Below are 11,931 nucleotides of genomic sequence, written 5' to 3'. Positions count from 1 at the left end.
AGACAATATGTCACCATTTATTATTTGTCACATTATCTATAAGGGTTTTCTTTTATCTCTTTTCTTTTTTAACTTTTTAAAAAATAAAATTAAGAAAATTACCGTTTTTCTCTATTTTATTTTTCATTTTACAAAAAATTTTATTTATACCAAAAAAAATAGTTTTTTTAAAAAGAAAAGAAATGCATTTTAGCGAACGCTCAGTAATTAGTCAAATTAATTGGACAACAAAAGCTAATAACGAAAGATTCCCGTGATAATTATTGAATTTCTATAAATTAACAACGCCAAGAAGAGATTATAATGAGTGAAATCATTTTCTGTTGTTGTCACCACTTTTTTTTTTTAAAAAGTCATAATTAGCACGAAAAACAAAATATTTGAAATTTGAATCATTTATGAGCCATTTCATCATTCATTTTAAGCAACTTTTTTTAGACCAATGAATTTTCAAATGTTTTTGTGTGGCAAAGTATTAATTTTAAAAGAAAAAAAAATTTGAATGTAAGCTGAAATTGTGAAGAATTAATATTTCAAAAATTTTTCAAATTAATATTTGAAGAAAAAAATTTTCCCGAATGAAACTGTTGATGAACTATGAGACAAATAGATTGAAATTTTAATGAAATAAAAATTTTAATGGAAAAATTGAGGACGAAGAAAGGGTAGGAAGAAAATAAAGGATGGAAAATGATGTTTAAACTGATTCATCGATTCCATTCATTAACAGATAATAAATTATGGTTTTTAAAGGTAAGGAAATATTTTGCATATGGGAAAATATTCTTACATTCGTAATTAATACACCTCAAGCAGAAATAATTAATTAATACACCTCAGGTGAAGGTAATCAATCAAATGATAATCAATCAATGATGCAGCTTTTACTAAACTAGTTTTGATCACTATTATCAGCATTTTGAAAAAGATAAAAATTAATTTATTAGATGACAACAACAAATTCATCAGACATCATTGTATATGTGTTGGTATCTTTCTATTTCGTTTATTTATAGTAGTCCTTTAACTCTTCAAAAATTCAAACATTTCAGGCTTATCAAATCAATTTTATTCTAATCCAAAACTATGATTTAATTTCTGATTAGTAGATAAGATAACAATATTGATTGATACCACAGTTTCGTTTCAATTCAAAGATGAAAAGGAAAAAGAAAAAAACGAGGAGTTGACCGATCAATCAATATGTTTATGAACGATCACTTAGCACAGGAAATGATCCGAAAGTTCAAATATCATATTATTATGCAAAAATATTGTAAAAGAAAGAAAAAAAGTGGTGAAAAAAGAAAAAAGGAATTTTAATACTTAAAAATCGAAATTTGATCCCTTTTTTCTTTTTTTCTTTTCCTTTTTTTTTCACATAAAAATTTTTTCTTTTTACCCTAATTGTTTTTCTTTTGCATTGATAATCTATGCAAATCTGTTAGCATAATGCATAACAATCCTTCTTTTCTTTCATCTTAAATATTCACTTTCTTTTTTTCTTTTCTTTTCTTCACTGTCACCAAAAATTTCCTTTCTTTTTCTCTTCTTTTCAATATTTGAAAAAAAAAAAAAAGATACTGATTTATTTGTTGGGTTAGTGGCGGAAATTGTCACATTACAGCAATAAGCGCCAATGATAACAAAAAATGGCAAGCAATCTTCATTTCTTTTTTTTTTTCATTTTTAACACTTCATTTTATTATTATCATAATGGTAATCTTTTTCAAATTTATTCTCTAATAGATTACTTTTAATCAATTCATTCTTAATTCCATTCCTTTTTCGTATCATTTTGGATTGTGGAATATTTTAAAATTAAAAAAAAAGAAGATTAAAATTGATGTTTATTAAATTATCAAATTTAAAAAAGTACAAAAATATAAATAATTTTCAATCTGTTATACTTCTTTTATTTTCCGTATTTCCTTATTAAGCAATAAATAATTTGAGTAAAATTATTAATTTATGAAATATTAATTTAGATTTTATAATTGCATAATTTAAAATTCACTTCTAATGGATAACGCGGGAAAAAATTGGATAAATTAAACAAAAGAATGATTGCATATGTGAGAAGAATTGTTTAAATTTCCATTTTTTTTTCTCTCTTTTTCAAATTTATAATCATTTTTAAATGATAAAAATGTATCATTTCATCGTTATTTAATCATATCGTATATTTAAATTTTCTTAAATATGGCTCAGAAATATTAATTTTTGTACTGTTTCATGCAAAATTTGCTCATCAAACAAATTTTACATTTGTAAAGTTACCGATTATTAAATTCAAGAGATAAATTTAAAATTACAGTAACAAAAATTATTCGCAAATGCACTAAAATATTTCGATTATAATTCAATTATCTATTATGGCATTATTATTGCAAAATGATAGTATTAAAATGTTTAAATTGATGGTTTTAAAATTGAAAGATGATAATTTAAAAAGAAATTTAATTTTTGCTAGCAACAATTTTTAATGAAAGAAGTTTTCTTATCTTATCAATAATCCTCATTCATTCTCCTCATCTCTATAATTTACCAAATGCGTATACTTAATCTGTCATCATCATCATCATTATCATCTTATCATCATCATCATCATCATCATTATAATCATCATTGTCATAATCATTATAATCATCATCGATAAATGCACTCTCATTTGTTTTGTTTTGCATCCATATTTTCCTCCTCCATCTTATGATAATGATGATTTGTCATCTTGAAATAACCTTGAACTAATGCCACCCATCCTCATCGTCTACTACTTCAATCATCAAAGATTGAAGCGCTACATTCACGACATCACTTGCGTTGGATATTTTCTTACTGAATATTTATCGAGGATTGTCTCAGTCATCTCCAGCTGCTAATAAGGTCACCATGCATCTGCTACTAACTATAAATACAAAATAAAATACCTGATAAGGTGGAAATCTGCCATTCCCTCAATTATTCATTTTTATTTCCTAATTTGAAATTTATTTTTTAAATACTTTCCAAAAAAGAAACTATTTTTATTTCAAATTTTAAATAATAAATTTTATATTTTTCTTACAAAATTTTCAATTTTTGTTTTTTTTCTTTAAATGAAAATTTCAATTTATTTTTTGATTTTACCATTTAAAAACAATTAATTTGTCCATTTTCATCTATTAAAAATTGTACGCTGAAACCAATCTGAAAGCTTTCTATTAGCTATTACGCAATTAGCATAATCCATCATTAAAAACCATATTTCGCCGAAGCAATTTTATCTTATTTTTTTCTTCTCTTTACGATCACTAATAAATTTTGCTCACTCTTCCATCCCTGTCTCTTTCTAAAATTACAGTATTTGGTGTTTATGACTCCTCACCTCACTCATTTCAATATTACCTTGACACAAAACAAATGTTTACATTGCTTTCACAGATTTATGCCTGAGCGCAATTGTCCTTCCAACAACTCATAACCACGACTAGTTTTTGTTTATGTAAACAAACATTCCCACACTGTTTATATATTAACATTATTTTTAGGAAGATAATGTGATAAAAGAAGATAAACAATTAATTTATTTCTTACATCATTGTGCATTTTTGTAAATTAATTTTTTAGAAATAACTTTGAAGATTCTTTTTTCGAAACAAAAAAAATGAAAATAATTAAATTAACATTTAAATTGATAAATTAACACTTATCAAACATGATTCCACATAGAATTTCATTCTTGATAATTTCAATTTATATTTTTGTTGACAAATATTTTGTCATTTCATTTTCGCATCATCTTTAGATGAATTATTAAAGACGAAGAGAAAGCAATATGATTATCTTATTGCATCGTTTTTTCTTTTTCTTTTTGTCTTTTCTTTGCCCAAAAATTACTATCAATTTCTGGCTATGCATTAAAGAATTGAACATTTTTCAAAATCTTTATTTTCTCTTTAATTTAATTTCTCTTTTCTTCCTTTCTTTTTCAATTATTTCATAAAAGAAGGAAAAGAAAGTAAAAAGATGACAATGAAACTATTTTTGTCATTTCATTTTAATGATTCATCAAAGTATTTTTAGTTATAAAAAATTTATTTATTAAAAAAATGAAAAAAAAAATTCCAAAAATTCAGTCCAAATTTTTGTGTGTTTGAATTTGCTGTCATCATATCAGTCATAATATGTATATATCAGTATAATAAATACTTTCTTTTTCCTTTCAAAATTTTAGGATGATTGTGTGGCTTTTGCTTGATATTATTACAGCAATATTATTACATATAATAGGATATCGTTGTATGCCTTTTATAGTTTTAATTTAATTAATTCAATTCTGATATAATTGTTATTCGTAATTGAAAGAAGTTAATCAGTATCTATATGACATTGATTACTAATTTTTAGAATGATTTTTTTGTATACTTTAACTAATTTAGTCATTTCATATAACTATTACTTGTTGTATTAAAAACTGACAAATAATATTTTACTTCTTCCTGACCTTTGCCCTTTTTCCAACTAATCGATAAGCTTTTCTTTTCTCGATTTTTTTTCTGCATGATGTCATTTGGCTACATATGAATAAATGCTGCTTTGGTGAGCGCAAATGGAAATTTAGCACTTTAAATAATTAATTCTTTCAGTTTAAATTGATATTTGCAGAATTTTTTTATGTAACTTTCAAATAGTGCTCGAAAGTTTAATCCAAAAACGAAAACATCCTTTTTCCTGTTTGCTGATTCATTCCGGTTCAAAACATCTCTTACCGGTACGAAATATCCCTTGCCCATACACTTATGTTTCCGGTTTTATGTCCATTATATGGATTTCCCAAATAACCATGAAGTTCGATTTGTCAAGTTTGGTAACTAACATTAATTTTACTGTTGGCAAAGAAAAAAAAAATTTACTGCTTTATATTGATTATAAAAATTAAATTAATCTTCAGCACCTGAGAAATTATTCGTCTAGAAGTAGAAAAGAAGCTAAAATGCCTTAAGGCCAATACAACCACTTCCATTTAACTTCATAAGCTAAAGCCTTAAGGCTAAAGAAATTGAAATAGCTTATAGTCATACTTCCGATATCCATTTTTAATACACTGCTAAATGCAATCATCCATTTTCCACTATCTTACATTCTTTGCTTGCTATATAAAATAGAAATTCATTTTTTCCCTTATCACAAAATATTAGAAAATTTTCAATATTGTATTATTAATTAATTAAAATTTTTCAATAGAATTGATATATTTGAAAGGAATGATAAAACTGAATTATTTAGTTATTATCATCCATTCCCATTACTTCCTTCTCCATTTTATATTACCTTTTTCCATTTTCATATACAATTATGTACAATATATCGAAAAAAAAGTATCATTTAGCCTATTTTCACCTTTTACTTTTCACCTTTCACCTTTTACCTTTCACCTTCCAATATATCATCTATCTTTACTAAATAGTTCCGGTTTTTTTTTTCCTGTTCTTATGTCTCAATTGTTTGACATGCAACAGATGCATCATTGAATCATTCTTGTCTAATCTAATCTGGCAAATATTCCACATCATATGATGGATATGATATCTTGTCATTCATTTCTTGTTTTCCGGATCTATTCTTGTTCCGGTATACTAATCACAATACAAATCTTACATTATCCTATAGTGTTATCACTGATATAATGATATATTGTCATGCAAATATTCATTTTTTCATGTTGTATTTCAAATGTTTACAATTATTTCCCACAAATTTTTCAACATTTTTCAAATTTTCTGGCAGTCTTTCGATTAATTGTTGTTGGAAAAAAAAAGAAAACGAAGAAATGAGAGAACAAGAGAAAAAAAAAGCAATAATTTCAATTGTTAAGCTATAAAATACAATTGTTAAATTGTTTAAAAAAAAGAAAAAAAGGAGAAAGAAACGATGAAATCAAAAGTTAAATAATACATTTTCCATCTTTTTTGGTTTCTTTTTTTCTTCACTCTTTGCTATCGTAATCTATTCATTTGTTCTTTTGTTTACTATCATCTTATTAAAGTATGATAGGTAAATTAAGGACAATAAAAATAATAAAAAAAAATTTAAGGTAAATTAAGGTATGATCAAAATTTAAAATTATGATGAGAATTTTCGTTTGCCAAAAATTAAATGTTTAGTTGTAAGACTGTTAAATGATTTTTAATTTCTTATTCAAAAATGACCCAATCCATTAGCGATGTCCATCGATTTCTTAATTGATTGATAGGAATAGTTTGGGTATTCAATCAGGTAACTAAAAGAAATACCGGGATTTTTAAAAAGATTTAGTATATTTGCTATCTGATCATTAATTTATGACAGAATTAAAGGCAAGGTATGATTGAGGTGAGCACTTAATCAGAAAACTTAATTGGACCAACAAAATATTTCAAGCGATTATTTGAAATGATGCTATATTATATAGTGGTAACTTTTAAAATTGTTGCATTTATTCAAAAAATTAAATTCGAAAAGTAATTAAAAACAAATCAAACATGTTTTTTTTGTGACCTTTAATTGATTTTATTTAAAAAAAAAATCTGGTTAAAAAAATTTGAAATTTCTTTAGCGGAATAAGTGAAAGTAAAAGGATAGAAAGAAATGTAGCTCGTCTTCCTTTCTTGTTTGGTTGACATTTTATTGTCACATCGCTGAATCCCCCTCCCCCTTCCCCCCTTTTTACCCTCCTCATACAATCTTTACATGTTATAGATGTTATCGGGCTTGTTGTAGGTGCTGTTATAACCTTGTAACTAACTGTACCACCAAAAAGGAAAGATAGAAATATGAGGAGGAGGAGGAGGAGTAGAAGGGACAAATAAGAATTAGTAGTATCTATTCATCCGATCGGTGCTTAGATCCCGGGAGCAAAAAGGCTAATCGGATCTTTCTTTCCTTTCTCATTCCGAATCATTCCCAATTCTTCTCTCTCTTTCCCTTTTCATTCTCAATTATATTAGTACAATTATTTTAGATAATATAATTCATTTTTCATATAATTCTCAAATTTATTCTTTTCAACTAATCATTAATTCATTTCAAAATTTTTTACTTTCTTTCAATTCTTTTCAAATATATTTGAATTATTTTTAAATCAATGTGATTTTAAATTTTTCAACAAAAAGAATACTATGCGTTAATTATTGTTAACAAATTTTTATTCTATTAATCATTAAAAAATTTAATTTCAATCTTAATTTACCTTTTTAATGCAAATTTTTGTACTTTTAATTTTAAAATCTTGAGAAATTAAATGAGATGATGCATACTTATATTGGTTTTACATCAGATTAAATCTATCAATCTATCATTTGATATATTTATGCACTTTAAAACTGTAATACAAAATTCAAATTTAAATTGATAAAATTAATCCATAAATTAATAATGTCAAGAATATTGTTAGGATCATTCAATAAAAATTTTTAAATCATATTTAATCATTTATCAATGAAATGGATAGATGGATGGATGTTAAACATTGTTAAGTTTATTATATTTTCTTATCACTTATTTCTTTCTCTGATATAATGATATGTGATCGACTGATTGATTGAATTAATTCCGATGAAGTTAATTTCCAGAAAGTATATTGATTTTTATTTTTCCATTTAATTATATGTATTCATTATCAGTTTATTTCATTTTTATAATTTTCAAAATTAAAACAGAATTTAACAGTTAAAATAATCACGAATATTTTAAATTGCTATCAATCTTAAATTGCTCAAATCTTAAATTCCTCTCAAATTTTAAATTGCTATCAAACAAATAATAATTATTCATAGTATTTCGTTAATTTTCCTCTTCAAATCTTATTATTTCACTGTTTTGGAATGTTAATATGCTTAAAACAAATCACTAATTAAGCCTATTAATAATTATTCCATCTCTTTCATCAACTTCTTCATCTTTACAAAAAATTTAAATCACTAATGTCCACTTTCCAATGATCTCTCCCTTCTTTCTTCTATCACTAAATTATGATCCTTTCAATGCATTGTACAATTTTCATTATTAAGACTTAGTACAACTCATATTCCTCCTTCATTTCCTTCTCAATTCCTTCTTCTCATTCATTCTCCTTTTCCGTTTCCTTCTCCAATTCTTTTTTTCCCATTTCCTTTCTCATTCACTAAGTAATTTGACAATATCTAAAAGCTAAAAGCTTTGTCACAAATAGCCATTTGGAAGAAATTTGTTGAATTTCTGATTTACACTCATTTACATAATAATTTACCATTGTTATTTGAATATTTTATCTGAATTCGTTTTTAAAATTCAAATTTTTATAAATCATTTATGATACAATCAATAGTATCATTATCAAGATTTTTCTAGTGCTGATATCATATCATTATATCATTAGTAGCACTTTTCAATCACTTACAGTTTCGAATTTTGATGTTTAAAGTTTTAAAGCATTGGAAATAATTTAAATTCAAAATTTGCTATCATCATTTAAGTACCAAAAATTCATTCATATCGCATATCACTGAGTAATAAATATTGCATTTCCTTATTGATATCAATTTTTGTATGCTAATATTTGAAATAATTTGAAACTTATTAGAATTATTACAATTATCCATTTCAATGTGAAAAGATTTCGTTTGAGATATAATGCAACCGAAAGACTTTTACATTCATTTTCCATTGTGTCAGTTATACTTAAATTAAAGTTAATTTAAATTTATCTATTAAATATTGCACAATTTAACAATTAAATATTATTAGCATTTTGATAACAGCGATAAAATTTTAAACTTCCTCAAATTAGCACAAATTTTAAGACATCAGTTAAAAATTAAAACTTATTTTGATAAGAAATCATTGTTATCACTATTCTTCTTCTATTTTATCATTCCACGTCACCTCCGATCCTTGTCCTTTTCTAACATTTTTACATCGAATGTACAATTGTCAACCCTATCCTTGTACAGTAATGTATGTTTAAACATTTATGAATGAATTCAGTCCTAATCATGAAATATTAACAGGACATGCATCTGACTCACTTAATTTATTCATTATGGGATATATTGTATCAACATGATACGGTATCATAGTTTAGATAATATAATCTCGTCTTTACTTCTTACTAAATATTTTCCAGCCTATATATTTTTTTTTTCTCTCAGAAAGGTGATGAAAGGTAAGGAGGATTTTAGCATAGCAAACTTTACAGTTAATATTTAAATTTATAATTTATGTATTAAAAATTTGTCTAAATTTTTGGTGTTTAATATGCATATCTAATTAAAATTGCGATTTTATCTCATATATGTATTGTTTTAGTAAATATTTACTAAATAATCAAAACTATCGGAATTATTTTTTTTTCAAATTAAAATAACTGAATGAAAATACACTAAAGCCATATATTTGAATTTAAAATAAATTACGAAATGCATTTTTCATATTATTATTAAATTTGATCTTATCAGTTAATTTATCCATTTTAAATTTTTTCAATTTTTCTTTTTAAATTTGTTTGAAATATTTCCAGATGAATGGTTAGTTTTAAATTTTCAAAAAAAAATGCTAGACACTTATTTTTATCATTAATTTAGTTGTTAAGCGTAAATAATTAGAACGAAAAGTTATTTGAATGGATTGAACATACCTTTGCTCTTCAAAATCTTAAACTTATCAGGTTAGTGGTTTGATACATATATGTCATCAAATATTAAGCTTTGTTGAAAAGTATTAACAAACATTTGAAACATGATCCAACACTGATTCTCTCTAATTATTTAATTAATTAACTAAATTACCATTGGTAATGTTGAAGCATAGAAGATAATCGATTACATTTCATTTCAATTGTGTGTATATTTGAATGAAAATGTAATATATACGTTGTAATTTGGATGGAAAGAAATAACTGATGGATTAAATTATTGTCAATTTCACTTCCCTCTTTATTTCTTCATTCTATTGCCAAAGAAAAAAGTATTGCAAATGTTTCTGATAGTCTGAAATTAATTTCTGAAACGTTGCTAAGTATCCAATATGATGAATAGTAGGAGAGAGTGGAACATATCTCCTGCGACATTTACATTTGTCATCAAATCTTTCATGCTATACGAAATATAGCAGCTAAAGTAGGAGATAGATTAATTATAGTTATAATATTGTTTCGTCAGTTTTATAATATGCGATAAATTTAGAATTTTAAATTGTACTCAAAGGAAATTCTGTCTTATTGATATGACAAAATATTTGATAATTGCGCCCATAAAAAATGTTTCCAATCAAATAATTGATAAGATATCATTTAGATATTCCAATGATAAGTATACAAAATCATCGAATTTGACATTGTCAAATCATTTTCAATGACATGTATACCGGAAAGTGTCTTTTTTTTTCTTGTTTGAGAGAAGGATACTACTACAAATATTGGTTGGAGTATATTGAATAATACTTATTTTCTCGTTTCCAGCATTCAGGATACGTAATTGGCTTCCTGAAGCTCTTTTAAAACTATACTTTCAACATTCTATCTTTTCTCTCTCTCTCTCTTTTCTGAATTACAATAAGGTTTTACTACTATTTATTATCATATGCATACAATCCTATATTATTTTACTTCCTATGAGAATTAATTATGTCTAAATTCAACAACTGCAAATCATTTTGCGCCTGAATGCACTTGAATATTTTAAAGGAAGAAATTTGTTTAAACATTTTAAGTTCATTGAATTGTTAATTAATGTAAACTACCATGAAAGGCTTCATTTAAGCATTTTCATTGCTATCTAACCATTTCTTTCATTGTTAATGTATGCATGATTAATGATAAATTTTCGAAATTTCAAAAAAATGAAACCCATAAAGAATTTTTTTAAGCAAGTTTACAAAGGACTTTTTCCAATAAATTTTTTAATTTTTTCCAAAAAAAAAGAAAAACAGAAAAGATAGTAGTGATGATAATATCACAGTAGTACTAGAAGTATGTAATAATAGTACGGTATTAGTGGTAGTACGGTAGTTACTATTAAGATTAAATAATGCATAAATTACTTTAATTTTGAATTATTTCAATTTTCAAGGAGAAAAATAGTTTTGGCGATGAAAAAATAAAGGAAAATAGAAGGAAGTGAAGAAAAATGAGTGACATATTATTAGTATAAGTGAATAAAGTAGTGTAGAGAAATAAATGAGAAGGAAGATATGGAAATATATATATGTATGGATAATTGTCATCCTTCTACACTATCTCAATTCATTCATTCATTCATTCATTTATTCGCTCTTTTCTTCTTTTTCATTTTTTGAATATGAAATAATAATTAGGATGGAAAAGAAAAAAGAAAAAATAAAATACTTTTATAAAAATAAGAAAATGAAATTCGTTTCACATTTTAAATTATACACAATTCCCAGCAGAGTTTTCATTTTTATTTATTTATTTACTTCTTTTTTAAAACTATAATCAATTTAGGACAAAACGAAAAACTTTATTTTCTCCTTGATATTGAGAGAGAGAGAGGGAGAGAGAGAGAGAGAGATACCCTCTTCTTTTTAGAAAATCAGAAGAAAAAATGCATATAAAGCATATATTTTGTATTATATAGTGATACCAACTTTCAGTGAATGGATTAAGATTATATTTTTAATTTAATATAACAAACTATGAAATACATCCTAATATAGCCTTATCCTTTCTTCATTATTATTATTATTATTATTATTATTATTATTATTATTATTATTATTATTATTATTATTATTATTATTATTATTATTATTATTATTATTATTATTATTATTATTATTATTATTATTATTATTATTATTATTATTATTATTATTATTATTATTATTATTATTATTATTATTATTATTATTATTATTATTATTATTATTATTATTATTATTATTATTATTATTATTATTATTATTATTATTATTATT

This window comes from Loa loa, assembly GCF_000183805.2.
Source record: "Loa loa unplaced genomic scaffold supercont3.2, whole genome shotgun sequence".
NCBI lineage: Eukaryota > Metazoa > Nematoda > Chromadorea > Rhabditida > Onchocercidae > Loa > Loa loa.
Note: the sequence above shows the minus strand (reverse complement) of the source record.